Here is a 14,252-nt window from a genome sequence, read left to right as displayed (position 1 = left end):
TGATGGGACCAGATGCCATGATGTTAGTTTTCTGAATGTTGAGCTTTAAGCCAACTTTTTCACTCTCCACTTTCACTTTCATCAAGAGGCTCTTTAGTTCTTCATTTTCTGCCATAAGGGTGGTGTCATCTGCATATCTGAGATTATTGAGATTTCTCCTGGCAATCTTGATTCCAGCTTGTGCTTCCTCCAGCCCAGCATTTCTCATGATGTACTCTACATATAAGTTAAATAATCAGGATGACAATGTACAACCTTGACGTACTCCTTTTCCTATTTGGAACCAGTCTGTTGTTCCACGTCCAGTTCTAACTGTTGCTTCCTGACCTGTATACAGGTTTCTCAAAAGGCAGGTTAGGTGGTCTGGTATTCCCATCTCTTTCAGAATTGTCCACAGTTTATTGTGATCCACACAGTCAAAGGCTTTGGCATAGTCAATAAAGCAGAACAGAATTCCAAATAAAGCAACTCTACTGTCTCAGACCCCATCCAAGGAAACGGAGAAATAAACATCTTATGATCACACCAGTTTGTTGCATAGGCCTGTAGCTGAACTCTGAGGCAGGTTAGAACAAGTCTTCAGGATAATAATAGTAGTAACAGGCAACACTTCCTGGTGAAGTATTATGTTAAGTACTTCACATGCGTTGTATTTAATTCTTACAACAACTCTAAGAAGTAGGTCTTATTATTAACTCCCTTTTATGGATGGAGAAATTGAAGCACAAAGAGGTTAATTAACTTATCTAAGGTCACACAATTAGAGAGTGTCATATTTCAAATAAAGCAGCAAGCAGCATGGACTGGCCTCAGACTCCCTGCTGTCAGCTTTCAACCTCTTTGAAATGGCCTGTCAGGTCACCTTTCTACCAGCTAAAGCCTATTTTCTATTTCAATTAATTCATCACGAACAAACTCATGCTGAATTCAAGACACACACCTTTCTAGGCTTCAGGATGGTGAAGACAAGGAGGTCTGTGCTGTGGTCAGTTCCCTTGGCCCTTATGTTCTGGCTGGGCTGACATGACACATGGGCAAAACACCACTCACAGGCAAGATATCCTTAGACACAACAGCATCAGATCACACAGCAGGGCCAAACTCTATGGTTCATGCTATTTGCAAAGAGACTGGAAAGCAATCTATAACACTGGCCCCAAACTTGGCAGCCCTTGGTATATTTTAAAAATACTAGTGTCCACCGCTGCTAGAAATTCTAATTAGTCTGGCATACTCCATGAGCCTCAGAGCCTTAAAATCTCTCTAGATGATTTTAATGTGCCACAAATTGTAAGGATAACTGATCTGTCATTTACTGTGTAGTTCAGTTCAGTTGCTCAGTCATGTCTGACTTTTTGCAGCCTCATGTACTGCAGCACAGCAGGCCTCCCTGTCCATCACCAACTCCCGGAGTTTACTCAAACTCATGTCCATTGAGTCGGTGATGCCATCCAACCATCTCATCCTCTGTCACCCAGACGGTCTGAGTGGCACCTCAGGAGCCTCTGGCACCCGAGGGCAGGCAGTAGGGCAGGTGGTATTTGACCCTCCCACTGCCTCGAGACCACAGCACCCGCCTGCTGTGAGTATCTACCACCGGCGCTGCTTGGCTGCGCTGGGGCTGGAGGGGTTGCTGTTGGCGGTCTGGACTTTGTCGGTGACCCAGCTGCGCTTCCGCTTGTCTGGCCCCTCTTTGGACCCCAAGTCCGAGTTGTTCTTTTCTTTGTCTTTGCTGGACTTTTCTGTTGCTTTCCCCAAGCTTCCTGAAGATGAAAAAACATCATCAGCCCCGTTGTGGGGGTCCACATCTTCCTTCATTTCCTCTTTCATTTCCTCCTCTATGATCACTTTTCCTTCTCGGACTTCTTGAATGATTTCTTCTGGAAGGATGAAGTTCCTCTCTGGATTTGGGAACGGAAGAATCTCAGACTCGTGCAGTGCCTGCATGTCATACATGGTGCTCAGGTGGTCCCAGATGACCTTGGATGGGACCTGCCGACCGATGTTCTGGCTGAACTTGTCTCGGATACAGATTAGAATTAGAATTAGAGCAAAAAACCTAAAGGGATCACTGCAGACTATGAATTTTATACACGACTGCCATGTTACTACCTACTTTCACATAAAAGTTTTTTCACACAACTTTTCTAAGCCTCACAGTCAATGAGGTAACTTTTATTCTACCCACTTTACGGTTGAGGGAATTGAGGAGCAAGAGAAGAAAGGAAATTGCCTGGGGTAGAAATCACAGAGTCAAGACTTCCCTGTGGGGCTGTCTGCTTCAGCAGACTGTCCTCTTAACCACTAGCACATTATGCTTCCCCGCAGAAAGAGAAGACTCTCAAAGCAGGTGTATCAGGGCTACCCTGCAGGACGGAGACAAGGTCAAGGAGCAGGAGACGGACTTATAAGAGGGATGGGTGGTCGGCAAAGTCCAGATGCCTCTGGGCCTAAATGTATATATAGACACATGCATATACTTCTGAGATGTTGAGAATTTCAGTCAAGAGCATTAACAGGCCATCTTAATCATAGACCGAGCCATTCTGGGTCTAACATTTTTGTTTTTCCTCTGACAAGGTCTGAAGAGAAAGATAGAGGACAAAGGATAAGTAAAAGACTGGGTAGGCGGAAGGTGAAGAATTCTGAGAAGGTGGTGAGTAAAAGCAAAGTGGAGAAACCGGGTCCTGAGAGCCCAGGACTCCAGGAGCCGAGACACTGGTATCTGACCAGATACCACTGCTGCTACATTTATGACACTGACTATGTGTCCGCAAATACTCCATCTTCTTTACAAGATATTGATTCATTTAAGCCTCATAGAAGCCCTATTCGGCAAATTCCATTTTTATCCCCATTTTACAGATGAGAAACTGAGGCAGAGGGAAGTTAAGCAACAAGATCACACAGCTACCAAACAGCAGAGCTGGAACCTGAACCCAGTGATCCGATTCCAGCACCTCTTGATGATAATGACAATAGCTAACTCTTACCATACTTACTCCACACCTGATATTTCACACCTGTTGTCTCAGGAACTCCTGATAATCACTATGAAATAGGTTCCACTATTACTGTGCTCATTCTACAGAAGAGAAAATTGATTATTAAATACCTCAGACTGGCATTATCTGTGCTTTGGAAGAATTAAGGCAAGAGCTGGGCCCATCTTAAGGTAAGTGGTGAGGGAAGAACATAGCAGACAGGAGAAGCAATTTTGAGGCATAATTTTGAGATCTGCTAGAAACCTAGAGAGGCATCCTGAGCGAGGGTTTGCAATCAGACTGGGTTTGTGGGAATCAGCAGCATTCACTGCGGCTCTTTGCGAGGCCTTACAAAAAACACTACTCCTGAAAATCATAGTGGCTTGACACTGGGCAATGTTCATTGGGTGTCATAAGTAAGGTGCCTACTTGGAGTCTAGGGAGCTTGGACTCACTCAGCAAATATATCTGACCCTCTTTTTTGGCCCAGGCACTGTTCTAGGAATTTGGAATTTGTTGGTGAACTAAAGAGACAAAGGGCACACATCTTTGATAATCATGTGTTCAAATGAGCAGCTTCTCGCAGCAAAGCACAGATGAAAGATCCCCACTCCTAGGGATGCTGAATGAAGGGCTGTGTTTAGTTACTAAGTTGTGTGTGACTCTTTTGCACCCCCTTGGATTGTATTTCACCAGGCTCCTCTGCCCATGGCATTTCCCAACCAAGAATCTTGGAGCGGGTTGCCGTTTCCTTCTCTAGGGGATCTTCCTGGATCAGGGATGGAACCAGCATCTCCTGCACTGCAGGCGAATTCTTTACCACTGAGTCACCAGGGAAGCCCATGAATGGAGGATTAAGAGCCCTGAATTCCAGCATGCCCTGCACTGAAGCCCTTCATTCATTCTTTGGGTCTGTTTTCCCTTCTGTAAACTGGAGAGTATTCCTATTTTACCTAAACAGTGGGGACAGAGGAAGATAACGAGTAGATGATCAAAAAGAAATCATAGTGGAGTCACAAACAACGAATTCTCCTGCTTTAAACCCACTTTCCCAAAAACTTTTATATAATTGCCAATACCAACCCTCAAGAGCGGGTGAGGACATGCTGTCTGTTATTCATCATTTGAGCTCCAGGACTCCTGCTCTCCGAAGGGGCCTAGCAGATGATTAACAAGTCGTCTGATGAATATGCAACACGATTCTGTCTTAATAAGTTTCGCAGCTGTCGGGAACTTGACAAGGAAAACAAAGCCATAGAAATATGTGATGTGGAAAAACTGCCTGCCCACCTCACAGAGTCCCCATAGACGGGGGTCTCCCAACCACACGTGGGCCTGTGCGTTTCCAGAAATGCAAAATGTACTGCTGGTGGGACATGCCCATGCAGTCAGGGGTGCCCAGTCTCAAAGCATTTTTTCCCCTGTGTGACTTGTTTCCTTAGCCATCTGTCTCTCAGTTCTCAGTAGACAGATACACACATACACACACATGCTCCATTTTTCCCCTATCAAATCACAAGCAAGAAATGCTTACTTAGGGACAGGCACAATAGATGGAGCTATGAGAGACTTTAAATTCTGACTTCCTCACTTAATAGCTACTCTGTCTTGGCAATTCATTTAATCTTTTTGAGCTTCAGAGTTATCCTTAGTAGAAGGGCACACTAATGCTGGTCTTACGGTGTTATGATCAGGACTGTTTGTAGATAGAGCTTGGAATACAGTGGGGATTTCATAAGCAATAGTGATTATGTTCATTAATATCATCATCACATCACCATTTCATGTAAGAAGAGATTAAAGCCTCCTTCCGAGTTTTCGTGGACATTTGTTAACTTTCTTGTCCAGCATCCATTCTTTGTTTTCTGGAACCAGCGCTCCAATTATCCTGTTACCCCAGCACATGGGAAGAGGGTAGAACTGATCCTCCAAACTCCCGGCCACAGTGACCAGTGTTTGGAAAAGTATGTGACCTAATCCAAGCCAAAGAGCTGCAGTCCTCTGACTTTAGTCAGAACTGTAAGAAAAACGGAGTTCTCATTTTGCCTGGACTTCAACTCAGGAAAAAAAACAGATGGGAAATTGAGAGGGGCACAAGGAGAGAGGGTGGCTGAAACCAGCAAAGAAAGAAAACAAAGCTGAAAAACAGACTGTCCTGATGATACCACCTGAGCCCCTGCATCCAGCTATATCTGAAGCCCTAGAACTTTCAGTGCAGGAGGCAATACACACGTGATGATTAAGTCAATGTGACTGAAGGTTTGGGCAGGCTTGAAAGCGAAAGTGTTAGTCACTCCGTCGTGTCCAACTCTTTGCAACCCCATGGATTCTAGCCCACCAGGCTCCTCTGTCCATGGAATTCTCCAGGCAAGAATACTGGAGTGGGTGCCACGCCCTTCTCCAGGGGATCTTCCCAACCCAGGGATCAAACCCGGGTCTCCTGTACTGCAGGCAGATTCTTTACCACTGAGCCACCAGGGAAGCCCCAACAGGCTTGGCCACATGCAAACTAAACAGGCCTGATCTGGTGCATTTTACTGTATATAAATTGTAACACTAGAAATGTATTTTTAAGTCATTTTTTTTCTGAGCTCCATGCAGCTAAACATATCTTCCCAGGAGGGATTCTCATTGCCATTTCTATCAAGACATTTTTATGTAACTCATTTTTGGCCCAATAAATATGGCCCAAGTGCTAAAAACAGCAGGTTCACACCACCTCCTACACAGTATCTGTGATTTGACACAGTCTTGCATATTCAAAAGAGATGTTAATTGATGCATCCTCTTCTAAGCTCAGTGAATTTTTAATGTCTTAAGATATATCGATTACAATTCACAGCATTTGTAGGCACTGATGTTTGGTTTTGGTTTTCAAGATCATTATTTTAAAATGTGAGGATCTTCCAGGAACCATTAAGATCTTGTTTACACACAAACTACAGTTTAATTCTGCAAATTGTGAGAGTTTCATGGAACTCTTTGAGGGGAATGCACATGATATTAATCACGGTCAGCCTCCTATCTTTAAGCTTGTTAACATATGGCCAAATGTGCTTCATCATTATTTGTCAGTAGAGTGCTATTTGTGTTTTGCATTTCTCATCAATAACTGGTTTTCTTTCAGCTTATGAAAGCTTGGGCAAAGTCAGTGGAAAGTATATGTGTCCAAGTAATATATGGAGATATTGTGGGTGAGCGAAGACAGAGAGGAACCACAAAGGTGGTGACCATGCACAAGGCTGAGTGACTGTACACTTCTACAGTCCTGAATGGGATGGAAACAATGGGAAGGCATTGTGCTTGATACTTACTCAGCCCTGGGTTCTGAGGGCAAACCCACACTACTCATGGCACGTAGAGGCTATTCTCCGTTAGAGCTAATTAACGCCCAATGTCCTAGTCTACATGATAAATACTTATTTATCCATCCAGCTATTGAAGGATATCTTGGCTGATTCCAAGTTTGGGCAGTTATGAATAAAGCTGTCATACATATTTGTGTGCAGGCTTTGTATGAATATAAATTTTCATCTTCTTGGTAAATACCAACAATCACTATGCTGGATTATATGGTAATAGCATGTTTAGTTTTGTAAGAAACTGCGAAACCGTCTTTTGATACTGTTTTGCATTCCCATTAGCAAGAAACGAGGGTTCCTGTTCTACATTCTCATAGGCACTTGGTGTTGCCAGCATTTTGGATTTTAGACATTCTAGCAGCTATGCAGTAATAGCTCATTGTTTTAAATTGCAATTTCCCTAGTGATGCATGATGGTGAACATATTTTTCATGTTTCGTTTCTATCTGTATATCATCTTTGGTGAGGTGTCTGTTCAGATCGTTTGCCTGCTTTAAAATTGGAAAATTTACTCTTTATTGTTGAGTTCTAACATATTTTGGATGAGGCCTTTACCAGAGATGTCTTTTACAAATATTTTCTCCCTAGATCACTTTTTAAACAGAGCATATCCCATCTTCCTTGTGACTTCAGCAGGGATATATCTATCATTTCAACATTAACATAATGTGCGTTATAGGTTTCAGATGAATAATTCTGCCACTCTAGAAATATTTAAATTTTGTATTTAAATTCCCAAGTTACTAAATATGTAACTTGTAACTTAATACATATGGGTATTTAATTATATGTCTTACCAAGTCATGTTTATCCTCTGACCCATTAATGTGGATGACTTTTATTAATAGTCTTACTACTATTTTTATACTTCTGGAATAAATCACAGTATAATTTTAATATACATAAACATACATAATATACACTAATACATTATGTAGGTTGATCTGTCTTACTCTCAGGTTTTAGTAATAGATTAAACCCATAAAAAGAACTGGAGCAATTTCTTTATATTCTATAATCATCCATACAGTATGAAATTTATTGCTTTCTTTGAATTTGAAAAATATTACCTTTAAAAACAAAATAATTTATCTTTTATCTACATTAATTTCTACCTCTTGCTTCCTATTGTTTATTGTTTTTCTTATCCAGTTTCTTATGCTTAGTATTTAACTTATTTTTGTCTTATATTAAGAATAAAAGCATTTAAAGATAAGAATTTGCCTCTGAATTTAGCATTGCCTGTACTCTTCCATACTTAATATTATTGTTAATTCCTTAATTTTATATTACTAATTTTTACTTTTCTCTTTGACCAAGATCATTTATAATATTTTCATTCAAAATGAGTAGACTTTTCAATACGCTTGTTATTAATTTTTAATATTATTTCCTTGATAGTAAGGGACTTTCCTGGTAGTCCAGTGGCTAAAGCTCTGTACTCCTAATGCAGTGGATTGCATCTAAGCCAAATAAGTTTTTTAAAATGATATATTTGATTTCTGATTGTTTGGGGAATCATTTGAAACATTTTTACAGTCTCCACACACGTATATTTTATCTTGATAAGTGCTTTATTGGAAGTTGAATACAGAAAGGTATATTCTTTCTAGAGTACAAAGTTTGGTATGTATTTATTAAATTAACCTTAACATTTTATTTTTTCACACCGCTACCTATTTACTTTGATCTCTTGGCCTATTCAAATGCAAATCACTGTGTGCAAACTGCCTACTTCATTTTCATCTTTGTCATTTTCTCCTTATGTTTTTACTAGTCTTTAAGTATGTTGGTATCATAATGTTTAACAGCTATCATCCACTTGCCTTTTTTATATGCATTTTAAAATAAATTCTTTTCTATACCAAGGATTAGATGTTTCACAGTTATTAAATCAACCCTTTGCTGTTTCTAATGTAGGATTCAAATTCTGCCATTGCAATTTTAATTTTATTTAAATTTATTCAACTTCCTTTTATTTCTTCCTATATATCTGAATGAAAAAATACATGTTATAGGTTTTGAATACAGCCTGACACAGAATAAGTGCTCAACAAATGTTGACTATTGTTACTGACATCTAATTTGTTTTTGCAGAGTATATTTTACAGAAAACATATTTTAGAGCTATCACGGATCTGCTTGTCTAAAATTGATATACTTCCTGTGTGTTTCATAAATGCCCTCTTTCTAGGCTACTTGAAAGCAATATTTTCATTTTTATCATTGGCTCTATAGAGTTCTGTAGCATTCTGTTTTCCCACTTTAAACTGTTTCTCCAAGTTTAATGTTTGCCCTTAAGCTGAGTGTGTTCTCTTTGGTCCTATTCACTGAACCACCATTTGCTTTAAGAACGCCCCGCCCAAATCTTAACTTGGAAGACTGGATGACATAAACTGCATTTTCTGTTCAAGGACCTAACAACTAAGATCAGAAGGGATAGGAGGGGCCTGCAGTTCCAGGCTGGCTGCTGTTGGCAAAACTCTAAGCCATTCCTTCAGCATTGTTGAGTGAATCACTTATGACGAGGTGACATTTTTCAATTAAATTTCTATTTGATCTGGTCTTTTTACCAGGGCAATCCTGCAGCCTTGCCCAGACTCTTAACCAACTTCCATTACCAACGCTGACAGCTTTTCTTCTCACCTTTCTGCTGTGGGAACTGGGGATCTCCAGTGGCACTGACTTTGAAGGCTGCTAACCTGTACAGTCAAAAAGCAATTCAAGTCCCACATTTTATGCCACAGCCTCCCTTTATTCTTAAAAATTCGGGCTTCCTAGCAGTGGTTTTCTACTTGATTCTTACTGGGGATTAATAATATCAAGGAGTCCATTGTGGCGTTGTGCAGTTTGCCCAGGAGAGTTCCATTTTATGCTTGTTATCGACCAATTAACACTTACTGATTATCTTAGTGCTTCATTTCATTCTCAGGAAGTATCCCTGCTTGGGATACAGATAATGTAATTTTCATATGAGTGGAGGTGGCTTTGTAAAGAAAGAGCTGACTCTCTCTGAAAGGGACATAGGTCTGGCACAATAAAGTAATAAATCTTTCAATAAGAGGAGTGAGAATCCAACGAGGCTTGTGAAACTAAATGCCAAGCTCTATATTCATGTGAGGTCATTCTCTGTTCCATTTGTTTGGAGGCTTTGCTCAGAATCTTTGCATCCCCTCAGGAAACCCTATCAGAGTTCGTACTTGGAAAGCAACATGTCTAACACATCGGACTTCATGATAAGAGGTCATCTCCCTCTGCTCAGCCTCACTCATCTGCTCATGACTAATTCCTTAAGCTCTGGGACACTACCCTGACACACATCTTTAGCTGACCGAAAAGGCTGATGCAACCATAATAAGATGTCAGCCAGTTCAACCCTGAGCAGTAGGCAGCAACAACGATAATTGGGTTCAGAATGAGTGCAAAACCTGAAGGGTAATGAAGTATTCCCTGTTCCATTAGATTACCAGGCAGTCAGGGGTCCTGCGGCACCTCCAGTCTGCTAGCTAGACTGACAAATTAGTGTGGGAGTCATTTTGCTCAGCAAATAATGAGCACAGGCATATTTGGTGAGATGATGGTTCTGCTACTTCACAGGTAGATTACCTGCTTCCAATCATCCCTAAAACTCCAGCAGAGGCTGGCTAGAGCCTTAAAGAGGACCACGCTTTCCTCCCAACCTCTGAAGGCCTACATAAGTAGGAAGCCAAGGTGCAGTTAGAAACAAGGTTTAGGCTTTGTAAGACGCTAGGTGCTGGGAGAAGGGAGCCAGGACACAGGGCTCTCTTGCCCCATCAGCTCTCATGCCTTTCAGTTTATCACAGGGGATAGAAGCTACCATCCATATTTTGCTTCCCATCAACTACATGAGGAAAGGAGGTGATCATTGGCTTCAGACTTATCCTTTACCGCAAGGAGATCATGCCTCCACCACTCCTTATCAGAGCAGTGCTCAAGAACATGAGATTAAAATCCAGACAGAACTGGGTTCAAATCCTTGCTCTGCCATTTTAATAATTTCATGGCCTTAGGAACCATATTTATCTTGCCTTTCCCTTCTATTAAAGGGCAATAATACTACTTTCCTCATAGTGTTAACATGAGACATTCAGGAGATGGCACTTATAAAGTGCTTAGCTCAGGCACTGGTACATAACAGGGTTTAGTTAGCCTTTATTATGATTAATATTTGCTGAATGAGGGAACCACTGAAGTTATGAATGAATGAAATGGGACTAGAGTTGGGAGTGGAATGAAAGAGTAAATAATAATTGAGTGATTACTCGGGGTCAGGCACTGTGCTAGTGTTGCGGGAAAAAGTTGTGACCAAAATTGAGATGCCATTCATTCTGTCATGGACTGCATGTAGTACTGGAGCCAGATCTTAGCTTTAAAAGGAAATACAGTGCTGACAGGATGCACTTTTTAAAATGGAGTTAAATGCTCCATAGGAACATGAAACAAGAAAACCTGATCTCAGGGAAAACTTTTGTGAACAAGAGCCATTTCTAGAAATGGGATCTCAGATCTGAGGGATGAGGGGTTCATGCAGGGCAGTGTTAGGCATTCTAGGAGAGAGAACTACAATGCATGCAAGCCCTGTGGCAAAAGGAAATACTGTGTGGTCAAGGAACCAAAGAAGGCAATTGTGCATCTTTGAGATATTCAACTGGGCAACAGGATCCATGGAACTGGAAGTCAGAAGAAAGTACCATGATCCTAAATCCCATCTCTGTGCTCTTAGCACATGGGCCTAGATGAGCTGACAAAGGTGACTAAAAATGGATAGAGGAATAGTAGGCAACTCAGGAGATTTAATATCATGTATTTTAGTCACTACTGCTGTATAACAAATAGCCCTCAACTGTAGCAACTTGAAACAACTGCTACTTCGCCTATGATTTTGCAGGCTGGGCACGTGCAAAGGGCTCGATGCAGAAGTTCTCATTTGGGCTCTCTCATGCAGACACAATCAGATGTCAACGAGGTGTGCTGTTATCTGAAGGCTCAACTGGGTTGGACATTCAGGTGGTTCACTGGTGTGTTTTTCAATGGACGCTGGTTTCAGCTAGGGATTTAGCTGGGTTTGTTGACTAGAATGACTACACAGGGCCTCTCCAACATAAGTTTCATAAATGGCACACAGTTCTGCCAGAGCAAGTGACCCCAGAGACGCAGGAAAAGCCTACTACCACCTAGCCTCCAAAGTCACATCAGATCAGATCAGATCAGTCACTCAGTCTTGTCTGACTCTTTGCGACCCCATGAATCGCAGCCCGCCAGGCCTCCCTGTCCATCACCAACTCCTGGAGTTCACTGAGACTCACATCCATTGAGTCAGTGATGCCATCCAGCCACCTCATCCTCTGTCGTCCCCTTCTCCTCTGCTCCCAATCCTTCCCAGCATCAGTCTTTTCCAATGAGTCAACTCTTCGCATGAGGTGGCCAAAGTACTGGAGTTTCAGCTTTAGCATCATTCCTTCCAAAGAAATCCCAGGGCTGATCTCCTTCAGAATGGACTGGTTGGATCTCCTTGCAGTCCAAGGGACTCTCAACAGTCTTCTCCAACACCACAGTTCAAAACCATCAATTCTTCAGTGCTCAGCCTTCTTCACAGTCCAACTCTCACATCCATACATGACCACAGGAAAAACCATAACCTTGACTAGACGAACCTTTGTTGGCAAAGTAATGTCTCTGCTTTTGAATATGCTATCTAGGTTGGTCATAACTTTCCTTCTAAGGAGCAAGCGTCTTTTAATTTCATGGCTGCAGTCACCATCTGCAGTGATTTTGGAGTCCAGAAAAATAAAGTCTGACACTGTTTCCACTGTTTCCCCATCTATTTCCCATGAAGTGATGGGACCGGATGCCATGATCTTTGTTTTCTGAATGTTGAGCTTTAAGCCAACTTTTTCACTCTCCACTTTCACTTTCATCAAGAGGCTTTTTAGTGCCTCTTCACTTTCTGCCATAAGGGTGGTGTCATCTGCATATCTGAGGTTATTGATATTTTTCCCCGCAATCTTGATTCCAGCTTGTGTCACATAGTGTAACTTAATCTACACTGCACTACGAAGTAATCACAAAGCCAATAAGATTGAAGGAGGGGACACAGATGTTACCTCTTCATGGGAGCAGTGTAAATAAATGTGGAAGTCAGATTTTAAAACCACCGCACAAAAGGAAAACAGAATGATGACCCCTGTCAATTGTTGATAAAAGCTCAATCACAATGGGATGTGAAAAAAAAAGTATAGGATTTAGCAATGTGGACATTACGATTGACTTTCACCCACGTGCTGCCCAAAACACATCAGAGTTAAATTGGCCTTCATTATTCATGCGTGTATATTCTGTAACCTCAGTAAACAGTAAGGACTTGCTTTCTGCTGTGGTTCTCACAATGCCTCACACAGAAAAACTGAGCTCAAGTGAAGTCTCAACAAACACGCTACTTACTAGTATAGTTAGGTCATAACCTCAGAAATTCTTGAGCTCAGAGCCTAGGTCATCATGGTGTGTTGTCCAATGTCTGGAATAGTACCTGGGCTATATGGGTGTTCAACATTTATTTAACAAAACAAACCAAAATTTTAAACCTCTCCAGTGGAAAGATTTTTGAGAAGAGGAACTATGACTGCACCAGCCTCAAACGTTCTCATTTTTGAGGACTTTTCAGATGTATCTGCTAAATGCTGAAGCAACTCTGTTCCTGGCCAATAGTGAGAGTCCTCTCCAAAGATGATGATCAGATCCAGATTTCATTCAATATTTATTGGAAACCCATAACATTCCAGATCCCTTGGCCTGGGGGAAATCCATTCCTCAGACTTGACAGACTCCTGAGGCAGTAGCTCTTGGCTTCTGTATCACACATCCTAAATGCCAAATTTCTGGGTGCGTCAGAGCAGCCTACTTTATTTAGACAGCAAACACTCCTCTTGGTTAGAGATTTTGAAAATAATGCAATCTATTTTCCTTCCTTCTAGCTATTTTCCATTCTTATGTAACGTGTGTTCTACAAAGCTCTGGCCAAGCCAGGAAGCAGAAAGTCAGCATGCAGCTAATGTACTCAGGACCAAGGAGCCAAGGCTCTGTGCCAGGGGACCCTGGACTTGCTGAAGGCCTTGGCTCAACAACTGCAGCGAAACAAGTAGCTCAGGTGAGTTTAAACCCATCAAACAGAGGAATGGACAAACTGAGCAAATGGAAGCTTAAGCCATGGACACTGCTGGTTATTTGGAGAATGGACTTCTTTGGCTCCTGTTTCTTGGAAGAGGGAAAATTAAACCCAGGAAAGCTACTCTCAGTTGAGAATCTTTCATCCTGGCCTCTTTTCCTGGCTCTCTTCTTTAGCAATGTCATTGTCTTCTTGAAGCGACTGTCAGCAGGTGGCTTTCTGAATGGATGCCTGACCGCTTCTGCAAGTTCACCGACTAGTTTAGGAAAGTATGAGAAGTCCAGAGAGCTTTTTTTTTTTTTTCACCAGACCAGAAGTGTTTTTTTACCTACTAGGGGATTGGGAGACCAAACAGCTCAGAACACCTCCACTGCTCTCTGTTAACTTAAAGGGGAAAAGTTTTCTTCTATCCTCTTAGGATCACTGGCTGGGTCTGAAAATTAAACTAACAGACAGATTAACAGAAGAAATGCACAAAAGCTTATTTAATATAAGTTTTATGTGATATGGGAGCCTTCATAAGGAAATGAAGATTTTCCCCCAAAAAACAGACCTGTGTATTTTATGCTCGGTTGGGTGAAGAGTGGGCTGTTGTGAAGGAATATGTAGGTTAAGGGGTGTAAGGTCATTGTAGTCAGCTGGGGGAAGTTTAACAAGGTCTGTTAGGAGTCCCTTTGTCTTTGGAGATAAAGATGTTCCTTTTGTCCAACGTAGGGCAGACAT

The 14,252-nt window shown here is 41.6% G+C and overlaps 1 pseudogene; it reads right to left on the bottom strand.

Moving 5' to 3' along the window:
- Nucleotides 1-1,479: 1,479 nt before the first annotated feature.
- On the bottom strand, nt 1,480-7,151 carry LOC102282225 (MRG/MORF4L-binding protein pseudogene; annotated as a pseudogene).
- Nucleotides 7,152-14,252: the final 7,101 nt, after the last annotated feature.

This window comes from Bos mutus, chromosome 26 (assembly GCF_027580195.1).
Source record: "Bos mutus isolate GX-2022 chromosome 26, NWIPB_WYAK_1.1, whole genome shotgun sequence".
In the NCBI taxonomy this organism is placed as follows: Eukaryota; Metazoa; Chordata; class Mammalia; order Artiodactyla; family Bovidae; genus Bos; species Bos mutus.
This window is presented reverse-complemented; position numbering and strand designations above follow the sequence as displayed.